The 16,122-nt window shown below is 48.3% G+C and overlaps 1 protein-coding gene across 1 annotated transcript in view; it reads left to right on the top strand.

Annotated features, from left to right (window-relative positions):
• The window catches only part of MFRP (membrane frizzled-related protein), a 451,053-nt gene that overhangs the window by 338,464 nt on the left and 96,467 nt on the right, over positions 1-16,122 (top strand). The gene's annotated exons all lie outside the window — the stretch shown is intronic.

The raw sequence follows: 16,122 nt of genomic DNA, 5'->3' as shown, positions 1-16,122 counted from the left end.
CTCAATTCGGATGGCTGGTCAACCTGCCCAAATCCACTCTGACTCCGACCCAGAGTCTCACGTACCTAGGGATGCAGTTCGAGACCTTGACGGCACTTGTGAAGTTGCCCTTAGTCAAACAGCAGTCCCTCCAGCTAGCGGTGCGCTCCATGCTGAGGCCCCGCCGTTATACCCTCAGGCGTCTGATGCAGGTGCTGGGTCAAATGGTGGCGTCCATGGAGGCTGTTCCCTTTGCCCAGTTCCATCTGCGCCCCCTGCAGCTGGACATTCTCCGCTGTTGGGACAAGCGGCCTTCCTCCTTACACAGGTTAGTGGCTCTCTCGCTACACACCAGGAGCTCTCTTCAGTGGTGGCTTCGGCCCCTCTTCCTGTCCCAGGGGCGCTCCTTCCTGGCCCCGTCCTGGGTGATTCTCACCACGGATGCCAGTCTATCCGGCTGGGGAGCGGTATATCTCCACCATAGAGCGCAGGGCACTTGGACTCCGTCCGAGTCAGCCCTTTCAATCAATGTGCTGGAAACCAGAGCCGTGCTTCTAGCTCTCCTAGCTTTTCACCACCTGTTGGCGGGCAGGCACATTCGAGTCCAGTCAGACAACGCGACAGCGGTTGCCTACATCAATCACCAAGGCAGGACACGCAGCCGCCTGGCGATGTTGGAAGTACAACGCATCCTTCAATGGGTGGAGGACTCCAAGTCCACCATATCCGCAGTCCACATCCCAGGCATGGAAAACTGGGAGGCAGATTATCTCAGCCGTCAAACCGTGGATGGTGGCGAGTGGTCCCTGCACCCGGCAGTGTTTCAGTCAATCTGCCGCAAATGGGGCACTCCGGACGTGGACCTAATGGCATCCCGTCACAACAACAAGGTTCCCGTTTACGTGGCTCCGTCCCACGACCCTCAGGCATTCGCCGCGGACGCACTGGTTCAAGACTGGTCCCAGTTTCGTCTGTCCTACGTGTTTCCCCCTCTAGCTCTCTTGCCCAGGGTTCTGCGCAAGATCAGAACGGAGGGCTGTCGAGTCATCCTCATTGCACCGGACTGGCCCAGGCGAGCTTGGAATCCAGACCTGCTCCATCTGTCCGTAGAGATGCCGTGGCATCTCCCGGACCGTCCAGACCTACTCTCACAAGGTCCGTTTTTCCGCCTGAATTTTGCGGCTCTCAAATTGACGGCGTGGCTCTTGAGTCCTGGATCTTGACGGCTTCTGGTATCCCTCCTGAAGTCATTCCACTATGACTCGGGCCTGTAAGTCTTCCTCCGCTAAGATCTATCACAGGACTTGGAAAATTTTCCTGTCCTGGTGTCGCTCTACTGACCATCCTCCTTGGCCATTCTCCTTGCCGACCCTTCTGTCTTTTCTACAGTCCGGTCTGCAGCTAGGACTGTCCCTCAACTCTCTCAAGGGACAAGTCTCAGCTCTGTCAGTTCTGTTCCAGCGGCGTCTCGCTCGGCTGGCTCAGGTCCGCACCTTCATGCAGGGCGCGTCTCACATCATTCTGCCTTACCGGCGGCCCTTGGATCCCTGGGACCTTAATTTAGTTCTCACGGTTTTGCAGAAACCCCCCTTTGAGCCTCTTAGGGAGGTCTCTTTGCATCGTCTTTCACAGAAAGTGTTTTTTCTGGTGGCCATAACTTCCCTCAGGAGAGTTTCTGATTTGGCCGCGCTCTCTTCGGAGTCACCTTTTTTAGTTTTTCATCAAGACAAGGTGGTTCTTCGTCCGAATCCGGACTTTCTTCCTAAGGTGGTCTCTCCTTTCCACCTTAACCAGGACATTACCCTACCTTCCTTCTGTCCGGCTCCTGTTCATCGCTTTGAAAAAGCGCTGCATACTCTGGATCTGGTGCGTGCGCTCCGGATCTATGTGCTCTTAGGCAGTGCACTTCTCTTTTTGTGCTAACCACAGGTCGGCGCAAGGGCCTCTCTGCTTCTAAGCCGACCTTGGCCCGTTGGATTAGATCGACCATTTCGGACGCCTACCAGAGTTCTCAGGTGCCTCCCCCGCCGGGGATCATGGCACATTCGACCAGAGCTGTTGGTGCCTCTTGGGCTTTCAGGCACCAGGCTACGGCTCAACAAGTCTGTCAGGCTGCCACTTGGACTAGCCTGCATACTTTTTCGAAGCACTACCAAGTGCATGCTCATGCTTCGGCAGATGCGAGCTTGGGCAGACGCATCCTTCAGGCGGCTGTCGCCCATTTGTGAAGTTAGGTTCTGCCTACTTCTTGCCTTTTTTCGGTTTATTCCCACCCAGGGACTGCTTTGGAACGTCCCATGGTCTGGGTCTCCCAAAGGAACGATAAAGAAAAAGAGAATTTTGTTTACTTACCGTAAATTCTTTTTCTTATAGTTCCGTATTGGGAGACCCAGCACCCTCCCTGTTGCCTGTTGGCAATTTTCTTGTTCCGCGTGTTATCACCGGCTGTTGTCGTGGACAGAGTCTCCGGTTGTTCCGGCTTTTGCTCTGTTCTACTTGTGGGTGGCTATTCTCCTTCAGCTTTTGCACTAAACTGGCTGGGTCTGCTCACCAGGGGGTGTATAAGCTCAGAGGGAGGAGCTACACTTTTAGGTGTAGTACTTTCTGTGTCCTCCGGAGGTAGAAGCTAAACACCCATGGTCTGGGTCTCCCAATACGGAACTATAAGAAAAAGAATTTACGGTAAGTAAACAAAATTCTCTTTTTTGCCCCCAAATTTTGCCTCCTATACTGTGTATACACTACACTTTTTGTTAGTTCTGTTGATTATTTTTCCAGAAGAAGGAGATTCTTCTCCGAAACGTGTACAATAATATTACATTGTCAAAGCATCTCTGTCTGAACCATTTCTTCACGAAAGCGCATCTTTTATCTCTTTTATTCCCATGTTACGTTGCGATATCCTCCTATGGGGACTGCGGCAGCCGTTACCCATATGCTGTTATATTGGTTGTGTAACCACTTCAGGTGAGCAATTCCACCTTTTTTCCTTATCCATCATTAAGGGTAAGACCCTATTTGTGCCATTTGTCCTTCCAGTTCTTGCAGTAGAAATAACACGTGTGTTAATGCAACAAAAACGGTAATTAATGTATTCAGAAAGAACAGCAGGTGATCTGCCCAACAGAGACTAGTGCCAAGAGGAAAAAACAATAAAGCGGGCTTTACACACTGCGATATCGGTCCCGATATCGCTAGTGTGGGTACCCGCCCCCATCTGTTGCGCGACACGGGCAAATCGCTGCCCGTGCTGCACAACATCGCCCAGACCCGTCGCACGTACTTACCTGCCCGGCGACGTCGCTGTGACCGGCGAACCAAAGGAAGCGGTCCGTGCGGCGTCACAGTGACGTCACTGAGCGGCCGCCCAATAGCAGCGGAGGGGTGGAGCTGAGCGGGACGTAACATCCCGCCCACCTCCTTCCTTCCGCATAGCGGCCGGGAGGCAGGTAAGGAGAGCTTCCTCGTTCCTGCGGTATCACACGGAGCGATGTGTGCTGCCGCAGGAACGAGGAACAACCTCGTTACTGCTGCAGTAACGATTTTTGAGAATGGACCCCCATGTCACCGATGAGCGATTTTGCACGTTTTTGCAACGATGCAAAATCGCTCATCGGTGTCACACGCAACGGCATCGCTAATGCGGCCGGATGTGCGTCACCAATTCCGTGACCCCAGCGAGTTTGCATTAGCGATGTCGTAGCGTGTAAAGCCCCATTTAGGCTGAGTTCACATGTCCCATAGTCATCTGTTAGAATGGATCCTGCAGAGATCCATTTGAAAAATGATTTCTGCCGGATCCGTTTTTTTTTTTAACATGGGAGTCTACGGAGAACGAATCCATTAACGGATTGCTATTTATCTTCCACTTGAAATGGATCCTGTAAGAAAAAACAAATGCGAGAATAACGGATGACAACATAGAAATCTGTTAATGAATCCATTCTCCATAGACTCCCTTGTTAAAAAACGACATCCGGCAAACATCAGTTATTTAAGAACAGACAAGAAAGTTGTCTTTGCACAACTTTATTCTCAATGGATTTCTGCAGGATCCATTGTAATAGATGATTACAGGACATGTGAACATAGGCTGCTTTCACACTACGTTTTTTTAGCATGCCTCATGAATGTTTTTTTGCTGCAAAAGCGGATCCTGTTTTTGCAAAGAGAAACGCATGTGTTATTTTACAGGATTCTGTCACATGAATTTTATGGGCGGGCATTGGAGTCATGTGATCGGGAGTGAGGGGAACTGAACGTGACAGACTGGAAATTGATTGATTGCTCTCAGTGAGAGAAACAAAAATAAAATTTTGTAGTTCTGATACCTTTTAATGGCTAACTACGGTACCAAACAGGGTACCAAAACCTTTTTCTTTAGACTGGAAATTCAGACACAGCTGGGAGCAAAAGAGAGAGGAGAGAGGAGAGAGTGTGGAGGAGAGAGAGAGGAGAGAGAGAAGGGAGGAAAAGAGGAGAGAGAGGAGAGGAAAAAGAAGAGAGAAGAGAGGAGAGAGAAGAGGAGAGAGCAGAGAAGAGAGCAGAGAGGAGAAGAGAGCAGGGAGGAGAAGAGAGCAAAGAGGAGAAGACAGGAGAGAGGAGAGAGCACAGAGGAGAAGGGAGGAGAGAGAGGAGAAGAGAGGAGAGAGAGAGGAGGAGAGGAGAGAGAAGAGAGGAAAAGAGAGGAGAGAGAAGAGGAGAGAGAAGAGGAGAGAGAGAGCAGAGACGAGAAGAGAGGAGAGAGAGAGAGAGGTGAGCGGAGAGAGAGAGAGAGAGAGGTGAAAGGAGAGAGAAGAGAGGAGGAGAAGAGAGGAGAGAAAAGGGGAGAGAGAGAGAGACTGTGATCACGCCAGGCTGGTTTCTGGCTAAACAGGATCCTGTTTATCAGCATACCACCATTCACATACGGTTGCATGCTGTTTAGTCAGGATCCAGCGACTTGCAGTATTTGGACGCAGCTCAAAAACACTACAAGTAGCGTTTTTGTAAAAAGTTAAAAAAAAACCTGGAAGTTGCTGGATCCTGACTAAACCACACGCAACCGTATGTGAACGCAGGTTGACGCAAGTCCATTGCAAATGCATTGAAATGAAAACGCATTTGCACTGGATCTGTTTTTGCGTTAAAAAAATGTTCAGGACGCATGTTAAAAAAAACGTAGTGTGAAAGCAGCCTTAGGCTATGTGCGCACGTCGCGTAAAAACATGCAGTTACGCTGCGCTTTGTAGCGCAGCGTAACTGCATGCGTCCTGCGTCCCCTGCACAGTCTATGGAGATTGTGCAGGGGCTGTGCCCACGTGGCGTTTAAGAGCGCAGCGCTTCGGCTACTGCCGAAGCGCTGCGCAAAAAGAAGTGACATGTCACTTCTTTCCTGCGCTTTGCCGGCAGCTCCTGCTCTGTCTATGGCAGGAGCTGCAGGCAGAGCGCATGGAATCGGCGCTCACTACGGACATTTCTGCAGCGATCTAAAGCGCACATGTGCTCTTCAGATCGCTGCAGAAATTTCTGCAGGGCTTGTACGCAACGTGCGCACATAGCCTTAGGGGTACTTTGCACACTACGACATCGCAGGTGCGATGTCGGTGGGGTCATGTCGAAAGTGATGCACTTCCTGCGTCGCTCTCGACATCGTAGTGTGTAAAGCCTAGATGATACGATTAACGAGCGCAAAAGCGTCATAATCGTATCATCGGTATAGCGTCGGCGAAAACCATAATTACCTTGCTGCGACGGTCCGATATTGTTCCTCGTTCCTGCGGCAGCACACATCGCTGTGTGTGAAGTCGCAGGAGCGAGGAACATCTCCTACCTGCTTCACCGCGGCTCCTGTCGGCTATGCAGAAGGAAGGAGGTGGGCGGGATGTTTACGTCCCGCTCATCTCCGCCCCTCCACTTCTATTGGCCGCCTGTCGTGTGACGTCGCTATGATGCCGCACGGCCCGCTCCCTTAATAAGGAGGCGGGTCGCCGGCCAGAGCGACGTCACAGGGCAAGGTGAGTGCATGTGAAGCTGGCGTAGCGATAATTTTCTCTACGCCAGCTATCACCATTATATCGCAGCTGCGACGGGGGCGGGGACTATCGCACTCGGCATCGCAGCATCGGCTTGCAATGTCGTAGTGTGCAAAGTGCCCCTTAGTCTTACATGAGTGGAGCAGGTCCAACACAATAACATAGCAAACATCACATGTAATGGGGAAATGATAGACCCTCTTACAAGGAGACGTGTGGTCTTACATGAAGCCAGTGAAGGAAGCTCCATTCTAGGCAGATCTCACATTGAGCATGCATTACTGGGGGGGACATGGCAACATGAGAAACCTTTTTTGTTTTAAGAAATAATTGTAATTGTTTTTTTCTTTTCAAAAATCACTAGAATCTGTGAAAATGAGAAACTTTGTAATACTGCATATCTAATCAGAGAAATCTGCTTCTTTCTCTGCAAGTACTGCCAAAATTCTCACAGGTGAGATCTGAATTCACTGAAGACAGATTTTTCCATTGATAAGGTAGATGACGGTTGGTGCTTATAAAGTTCTCTGGAACTTTCAGTAGAATGTCTGTGTTTCCCCTAGTTACTCCCTCCTCATAGAATTTTAAAAGCACCAATTGTTATCTCCTATCTCAGTAATGTGAGCATCTGTCTTCACTGAACACAGATCTTACCCATTAATTGAAAGCAAAAACTCAGTCAAGGAGAAAGAAACATTGCTTTGATAAGATATAGACTACTCACAAAAATGTTTGGCTTTCGAGTAAAATTCCAGGATGATCCTATAATGCCCTCTGACCTTTTCAGGTGAACTTAATGTTACCTTCTTTAAACTTTTGGATGCACATGTCCAACTGTTCAATGTTTCAGGACTTTATGCACCACTTGCTTTTCTGTATCAAGGAGCCTAAAAGGAATCTGTCAGCAGGTTTTTGCTACTGCATCTGAGAGCAGCATAACATACTCAGAGAGATCCTGAATCCAATGATGTATCACTTAGATTACTGGGTGCAGCCATTGTGACACAATATACATTTTTAGATTTAGCCATGTGGCAGAGCTGAAATAGCTGTCCTGCCCACACCAGGCTCTGTATAGAGATTGTACATTGAAAGTGAGGTGTCAATCAGAGGAGGGGGTGTACTGGATTGCCGTGCATGTGACATTGTTGTCTGACCAATGAGAAGTCCTGCTGCTTGTACAAACAGCAAATAAACAACAGACTGGACCTTCACAAGCAAGGCATCCCTGAATTCTCTGTGTTAAGCCTTGCAGCCTGCTGGCTTCAGCTTGCATAACAAAAACCTGCTGAATAATTCTCTAAAGGGAACCTGTCACCGGATGTTTATGATATTCACCTAACGGTCAGTGCGTATCAGACTTGTCGGATGGGTGCTTCCGTTCTCCGGGTCCCGCACCTCTTCTTTCGGCCATCTTTGTCCTCCCCCTTCTGAAGCTAGTGTGGATGACGCGTTCTACGTCATCTACTCTAGCCGACTTTGAGGTCACGCGCAGGTGCACTACAATACTTTGATCTGCTCTGCGCCTAAATTGTAGATGCATAACAAAATGCTATTAAAGGAAGTCTGACACCAGGTTTTTGCTCCTCCATCAGAGAGCAGCATAATGTAGGGGCAGAGACCCTGATTACAGTGATGTATCTCTTCTTGGCTGCTTGCTGCAATTATCTGCTGCAGATTTACCAGTTTTGAATCTTGAGCTCTGTATAACCTCAGACTGCACAGACAAAAACAAAGAACCATTGCATCCAAATAAAGGCCCGTCCTAATGAAATAAAGACAGACACCATTTTGTTGGCAGATATCGGTCACAGCTTTACTGATATATTATTATTTTACAAACTTTTACAAACTCATTAAAACTTGTAAAACATATTTTATAAACTTTTTCCAAACTCTTTAGAACTTGTAAAACATAACTTGACTCCAGGTGAGAAGGGACACTCTACCACAGGACCAAGGACTTCCGCTCTCTCACCAGAATGCTGTTGACACATGCTGCTGTGACTTCACTGTACAAACATTTAGAAACTGTTACCAAAAAGAAAAACAAGTAAAAAACAAGCATTAACAATAGGGAGGGAGGGAGGGAGAGCTGCTCCGGATCCTGGGATACCAGGGGGAAGAGGCCGAACACCGGCCCAGACCCCAATATATAGGTAGAAATTACACCCTATAGGTGGGATTGGGAAATCGGGAGGGGCCAGGACGGAGTCCCCTCCCAAACACAGAAAGAGCAGGGCCTGGACGGGAGAGGGGGCTGGACAAAAACAGCATTGGGGTTAACCCCTTGCTGCACAGTCTGGGGCAGTTTCATTATGCACTACACTGCCCACCAGACTGCACAGACAAAAACAAAGAACCATTGCATCCAAATAAAGGCCCATCCTAATGAAATAAAGACAAACACCATTTTGTTGGCAGATATCGGTCACAGCTTTACTGATATATTATTATTTTACAAACTTTTCCAAACTCATTAAAACTTGTAAAACATATTTTATAAACTTTTTCCAAACTCTTTAGAACTTGTAAAACATAACTTGACTCCAGGTGAGAAGGGACACTCTACCACAGGACCAAGGACTTCCGCTCTCTCACCAGAATGCTGTTGACACATGCCAAGGAGGAGACCAGTCTCAAACTGAACTCCGACCCCCACCATTTGGAAAAAAGGCTTGCTCCAGGCCGTCCTGGATCATAGATAAAATTGTATCCAGACCGATATCTGCCAAGAGCACACCATCTTGAAGCATTAACCTTCGGTTGTCACCTTCCAACTAAAATCATCGGAGAAGACAACTGCCTGCTGATGGCAACCACCTCCAACAAGACCTGAGCCATCTCAGGCCTCGAACCCAACCACTAAGCAGTTCGACTGAGTAGAATCCAAGATTGCGACTGTTACCAGCTCTCTGAACAGCCCAAAACACGTACAAATTGCCAACAATCCAAAAACCTTTTTTTTTTTTTTTTTATAGCAATGCCGAACCTTTAAAGAAATTAAAGTAAATGTGCTATAAAATTGGTTTCTTCCTGCAATAAATCGTGCGATGCATATCTGACAAAACGCAGAGCGCAATTTACCAATATGCACTGTATATCAGAGTCTGATAAAGCCCGCCCTGGCAGCCTCAGTGGGTGCCACAATGAAAAGGAATGAGTCCCAAAGTGATCAGGGGTGAAAAAACGGCAAGCGGTGAGGCAGCACCGAAAAAAGGAGCGGTAAACTGGTACCTAGTAAGGGGGGAACCATCCTAATAAACTAACAGTGAGGTACCAGTAGACCGACAAACAAAAATTCCATCAAACGCAAAGGGCAGGTAGGGCCAGGGGAAAGAACAGTCTAATCCCAGAATCTCTGGCCACTTGGTCAGTTTGGGCTCCTGAATGCGGATACGCAGGAAGGGTCAATAAGTAGTATGGCACACAATTGAAGGCAACAAAACTATTCTTGGACGGTGTGGTGAGTTCGCTGACTCTGAGGGCCCAGAAAAGGCCAAGTTAAAGGTTGTGCACAACAGGGATATCTCCCGTGGGATTGAACAAACAGCCTGCATAGTCGATTAACTGAAGAAGCATCAGGTAAAAAAATTGGGATGCCTCTTATCTATGGATTGGTGGGACTTAAACCAGCCATTAAAGGGATTTGAAAATAACAAGATTTAGTAACGTAGAACATCCCATCAAAAAATGAAACAAAATACAAATAAATGCTTCTGGGCTACAGAGGCGGAAGAACCAAAGTTATAAAGGTGCATCAAATATTAGAGGGTAACCTCCGAACAGGTAAAGTTATCAGAATTGAGGGACCAGCTACCAGCATACCTATACCTAACCACTGTTTCACGCCTATCCATAAAGTTGCCACATTGAAGGGGGATCTGAAGTCCTAATCTCTGTCAGGAGTTGGTCCCGACAAGATCTCGCAGCGGTGTGGCAATGGCAACCCACCGGGCTGGCATTGGGTACCAGCTGAAAAATCCTGCAAACAGAAACGAGACAATCAATATGGAGCATTACTCTGAGAACCCGTAGCCCATGCTCGGATCCAAATGTGTATTGTATGCAGCGTAACATCAAACAAAATATTACAGTTGGCTAGTGACTTGTGGCAAAACTCCACAGCAATGACAATAGGGAACGATTCTGAAAGGGAAAATTAGCAGTAAAACAAAAAGTTAACAAGGTGAGGGCCAAGTGCCCCGGCACCACTGATGCCAAAATCAGCGCTAAAACCATCAGAAAAAAGATGCATTGGTGAGCAAAAATAAAACCTGGTTAGACACCACAGAACACATGTTGAACATGCACTCATTAAGGTGAAAAGGAATTGAGACCAAATCAGTAAATCAGAAGTAATACGTAATCCTGTGGTCAGGGTGAAGCGCCCCTAGTGGACAATGAGAGGCGGTGAACTGCATTTGGCGCAATGTAACTTTCCTGTAAAGACACAAATACTTATAACTATACTATGCCTGTAATTCTAATTAGCTTGGGCTGTAATTCTGACCTCTCTAATGCTGCCATTCAGTAATATAACATCACATAAGCAACAAAATTGTCCAACAGAATTACCAATTAGACACAGTGAATGTATTTTCATGGTATGTAGAAAATCCCTTTAAGACTGCACCGTACAAAAACAAAACCCACACTCAATTGAAACAGGATCTGAATCTTTCGTGCCCTACGTTTGTTTGGGGGCAAAGGGACAACAAACTCAATATCAACTGAAAAAATGTCAAAAATTATTTGCATTCATCGAAGTCACTAGAGCAATTAAAGAAAATCATCAAGTAGTGAGTGACAAATTTTGAGAGCGTCTCACACCACCGCACCATTGAAGAAATGAACTGAAGAGTTAAAAATAATGGAATGACATAAAGCATCCCATGGGAAGTAAAAAATCGTAATAAAAATTGCCCTACATGCAACAACCCAAACTATGGAACAGTACGGATGAACAAGTAAACGGACAAAACACAGATTCGATATCAGATTAAGCAAAAGTGCACTGCGTCCGAACTCCCGTATAAGAGAAATTACACTGTAAAAAGACACAGAAATCAAAGCTTACTCAGGAGGGATACCATGATTATCAGACCCGCCGTGTGGGTGAGATACAGTAGGTGGTGTATCAATTGAAATCTACCCGGTTCCGTTCCTGTTAGCGACAATAAGGGAGCAATTAGGAAAATTAAATGGAATAAATAAAGTGAAAGAAAAATACAAAACTGATATGACCAGCCACATCCTTATTGGGATATTTGTCAAGCCACAAGGGGCATCTCTGATACCTTTACCGGGGTCGTCTGAGACATTTGTACCATTTTACCGCGGACCTTGGAAGGAGAGTGAGGGCATCTAACAGCCAAATGGCTCCACAGCAAGCAGAACACTCGTGCTAGTATTGCATAACCCAAAGAACCGGGAGTGTCAATCATTAAACAACCAACACGCTCCTGGGCGGCGCACGGCCACCATGGCTGGACCTTGTGAAGCTCCCGGCACAGTGGCCGTGGATTGAAAAGTGGTATACTGGCTTCTGTACGGTCATTAACCTAAGCCAGAAATCCATGGCTTGGACACCCAAACCAATGCCAGGGTGTAAGAGCAAGCCGATGATGAAAATCCTCATAATACCAACTACACCCATAACCACCGTGAGTTTAAAGGAACTATAAATTAGGTATTGATAAATGAACATTTCAGGACCACGGTCGGGATGTTTCTGACCCAGGACTGAAAAAACCTGTAGCCAATTACTAATCGTTCTCGTGACCCTGGGTTTCTTATCATAAGTACTGGGACAAATATAAACGTGACTTAGTCGACATGATGCTATCACAGGGGGAGTATCCATCAAAACACCACCGCTGACGTGACAGCACAAGACCGCCAGGCATCCTCGAAGCGCCCGATCTCTCAAACAATGAAGATGGAGAATGCCACCTTAAGGAGCTGTAATGCCTTAATCCCCCAAGCCTCCGTGAACACACCGGATGTTGATGTGGATGCCATCTCTGGGGAATTCGCCGTAGATACACCACCGCTGACGTGGGAAGGGGCATACCTCACATCCCCGGGCTGTTCAGTAGCAGACCAATTCCTCTGTGTCCTCGTAGGCTGCACCATAGATGTTCGTGCACACTCATCAGTCACCCTCGAGACGCCTGAGAGTTCCGTGAAGAATGCCTCAAGCGCCTCCTGCACCAATCCGACGAGCGACGCTGATCGTGCAGATCCGACCAATGCAAGGCTATGTGCCCACGCTGCGTTCTGTCCCTACAGAAATTTCCGCAGCGATCTGAACAGCACATGTGCGCCCCAAACCGCCGCAGAAACAGTCCGTACTGAAAAGCCGATTTCATGCGCTCCGCACGCAGCCCCCCCCCATAGACAGAGCAGGGGCTGCATGCAGAGCGCACCAAAGAAGCGACATATCACTTCTTAGAACGCAGCGCCCCGGCAGTAGCCGAAGCGCTGCGCTCCACTACGCCATGTGGGCATGAATTATGCACAATCTTCATAGCTTGTGCTGGGGACGCAGGACGCATGCAGCCACGCTGCGGTGCAGAACGCAGCGTAACTGCATGAAAACACGCCATGTGGGCACATAGCCCAACGCAGAGGGGAAGCGGGACCGATAACTGGTAGGACATAAGCAGGACTCCTGTGGTCTGCAAGGATTTAGACATTGTGAAAGTAGCTGTGGATGTGAAGAAGGGGACAGCTTGGGCATCAAGGGTTAATTGAGAACGTGGCAGACCATCACAGGTATGCAGCACAGGAGGGGAGTTAGGGGTGGGGGGGCCAGGGATACAGGCTGGTGGGCAGACACACTGCCCAAAACCTGCAGAAGAGGAAGTGGTGTCATTGTCCATGGCAGTATATGAGGGGTTAAAGTAATACTGCTGTGATGCTAATGCACTAGACTTGCTGGGAGCTGCAGGGGAGATGAAGGGGGCGTGGAGCAAACTGTGCTGTGTGAAAACAACAGGGAGGGGGGCTGAGGGAGCAACAGTTGTGAGGTGTTTATTAAAGCCTGCCTGCCGTGCTAAAGGCAGGGGCAGGAAAAACAGGGATGCACGTGGGGCAGGGGCCCGAAGGAAGCACCTAGGAGAAGAAACACTTCCCCGGCAGGTGCTGCAGCTGTCTGCAACATAGCCCCTATCTGTGACTGAGGAGAGCTGAGCTCCACAAATAAATGAGCCAGTCATCCCTAACCTTCATGCCACGCATGGGCCTGCAGCGTCTCAAGGATGTGAAGGTCCATCGGGTTTCTCCTGCGTCCACCAGGCAGAGCTGCTCCGGATCCTGGGATACCAGGGGGAAGAGGCCGAACACCGGCCCAGACCCCAATATATAGGTAGAAATTACACCATATGGCTATGTGCGCACTAGGCGTTTTTGCCGCGTTTTTAGCGGCGTTTTTTACCGCGTTTTTGTGCTGAAAACGCAGTGACATTGCTTCCCCAGCAATGTCAATGGGTTTTCAGAAGTGCTGTCCTCACACAGCGTTTTTTTTTTAGCTGCGTTTTTGTGGTGACCACAAAAACGCAGCATGTCAATTATTTCTGCGTTTTCCACTGCGTTTTTCACTCATTGAATTCAATGAGATGTTAAAAACGCAATGAATAACGCATATAGCCGCGTTTCTATGACTAAAAACGCAGCTATACACGCAAGGGGTGGGCACTACAGTGACGTGTACAGGAAGAGGATTCCTTCTGTTGGTAAACACAGAAGCATGAATCCTCCCGGTACCGTCACCGCTGCGTCCACAACCCGCCCGGTGCCATGACAGCTCCGTGCGGCGCCATGTCTGGGCGGGAGGTGGAGGCAGCGGCGAAAAACAAAGTGAACAGTAGAAAAAAAAAAATGTCATATACTCACCTGTCTGCAGGGTCCCGGTGCCATGCCCGCTCCCATCTCCTCCCGGTACCGCCGCTCTGGCGGTGTGCAGTCTCCCCGGGGCAGGACCTTGCTTGCAGGACCTGGCGAGGGATCACCTGATGCAGTCACCTGACGCATCAGCTGATCGTAGTCTCGCCGGCTTTTTCCTGCCCGGCCGGCTATCAGCTGATCCTGCCGTCAGGGGACTTCATCAGCTGATTACCGGCCGCTCCTGCAGCGATGGGACGGGATCAGACTCCTGTCCAATCGATCGCTCCAGGAGCTGCCGGTAATCACCACAGCACATAAGTGAGTATGTATTTTTTTTTTTTTTTCTACTGATGCATCAGCTGATTGTATAACCGGCTTTTATACAATCAGCTGATGTGTGATGGGATTCAGGCACTTGATCCTGACACATCATCTGATCGCTTTGCCTTCCAGCAAACCGATCAGATGATATTGGATCCTGATTGGACGGCGCGGGACCCTGACCCAGGATTACTGCGGAGGGGGGTTTATTTCAATAAAGATGGAGTCACTAATTGTGTTGTGTTTTATTTCTAATAAAAATATTTTTCTGTGTGTTGTGTTTTTTTTTTATCATTACTAGAAATTCATGGTGGCCATGTCTAATATTGGCGTGACACCATGAATTTCGGGCTTAGGGCTAGCTGATAATATACAGCTAGCCCTAACTCCATTATTACCTAGCTAGCCACCCGTCACCAGGGCAGCTAGAAGAGTTGGATACAGCGCCAGAAGATGGCGCTTCTATGAAAGCGCCATTTTCTGGGGTGGCTGCGGACTGCAATTCGCAGTGGGGGTGCCCAGAAAGCATGGGTACCCTGCACTGTGGATTCCAATCCCCAGCTGCCTAGTTGTACCCGGCTGGACTCAAAAATTAGGCGAAGCCCACGTCATTTTTTTTTTTTAATTATTTCATGAAATAATTAAAAAAAAAGGGCTTCTCTATATTTTTGGTTCCCAGCCGGGTACAAATAGGCAGCTGGGGGTTGGGGGCAGCCCGTACCTGCCTGCTGTACCCGGCTAGCATACAAAAATATGGCGAAGCCCATGTCATTTTTTTTTTCTTTTTGGGCAAAAAACTGCATACAGTCCTGGATGGAGGATGCTGAGCCTTGTAGTTCTGCAGCTGCTGCCTGCTCTCCTGCATACACTAGTGAATGGAGGATGCTGAGACTTGTAGTTCTGCAGCTGCTGTCTGCTCTCCTCCATACACTAGTGAATGGAGGATGCTGAGACTTGTAGTTCTGCAGCTGCTGTCTGCTCTCCTGCATACACTAGTGAATGGAGGATGCTGAGACTTGTAGTTCTGCAGCTGCTGTCTGCTCTCCTGCATACACTAGTGAATGGAGGATGCTGAGACTTGTAGTTCTGCAGCTGCTGTCTGCTCTCCTGCATACACTAGTGAATGGAGGATGCTGAGACTTGTAGTTCTGCAGCTGCTGTCTGCTCTCCTCCATACACTAGTGAATGGAGGATGCTGAGACTTGTAGTTCTGCAGCTGCTGTCTGCTCTCCTGCATACACTAGTGAATGGAGGATGCTGAGACTTGTAGTTCTGCAGCTGCTGTCTGCTCTCCTGCATACACTAGTGAATGGAGGATGCTGAGACTTGTAGTTCTGCAGCTGCTGTCTGCTCTCCTGCATACACTAGTGAATGGAGGATGCTGAGACTTGTAGTTCTGCAGCTGCTGTCTGCTCTCCTGCATACACTAGTGAATGGAGGATGCTGAGACTTGTAGTTCTGCAGCTGCTGTCTGCTCTCCTGCATACACTAGTGAATGGAGGATGCTGAGACTTGTAGTTCTGCAGCTGCTGTCTGCTCTCCTGCATACACTAGTGAATGGAGGATGCTGAGACTTGTAGTTCTGCAGCTGCTGTCTGCTCTCCTGCTTACACTAGTGAATGGAGGATGCTGAGACTTGTAGTTCTGCAGCTGCTGTCTGCTCTCCTGCTTACACTAGTGAATGGAGGATGCTGAGACTTGTAGTTCTGCAGCTGCTGTCTGCTCTCCTGCATACAATGAACATTTTGAAGAAGGAAATGACATCAGACCTTTTTTTTTTTTTTTTTTTCCATCAACAATCTTTAATGGCATTGTGCACTGATTAAAAACGCAGTGAGCAAAAACGCAGCAAAAAACGCACCAAATCGCGGCAAAAACGCATGCGTTTTTGCCGCGTTTTTTTAGCCGCGGGTGCGTT

Source organism: Anomaloglossus baeobatrachus, chromosome 11 (assembly GCF_048569485.1).
Source record: "Anomaloglossus baeobatrachus isolate aAnoBae1 chromosome 11, aAnoBae1.hap1, whole genome shotgun sequence".
In the NCBI taxonomy this organism is placed as follows: Eukaryota; Metazoa; Chordata; class Amphibia; order Anura; family Aromobatidae; genus Anomaloglossus; species Anomaloglossus baeobatrachus.
This window is presented reverse-complemented; position numbering and strand designations above follow the sequence as displayed.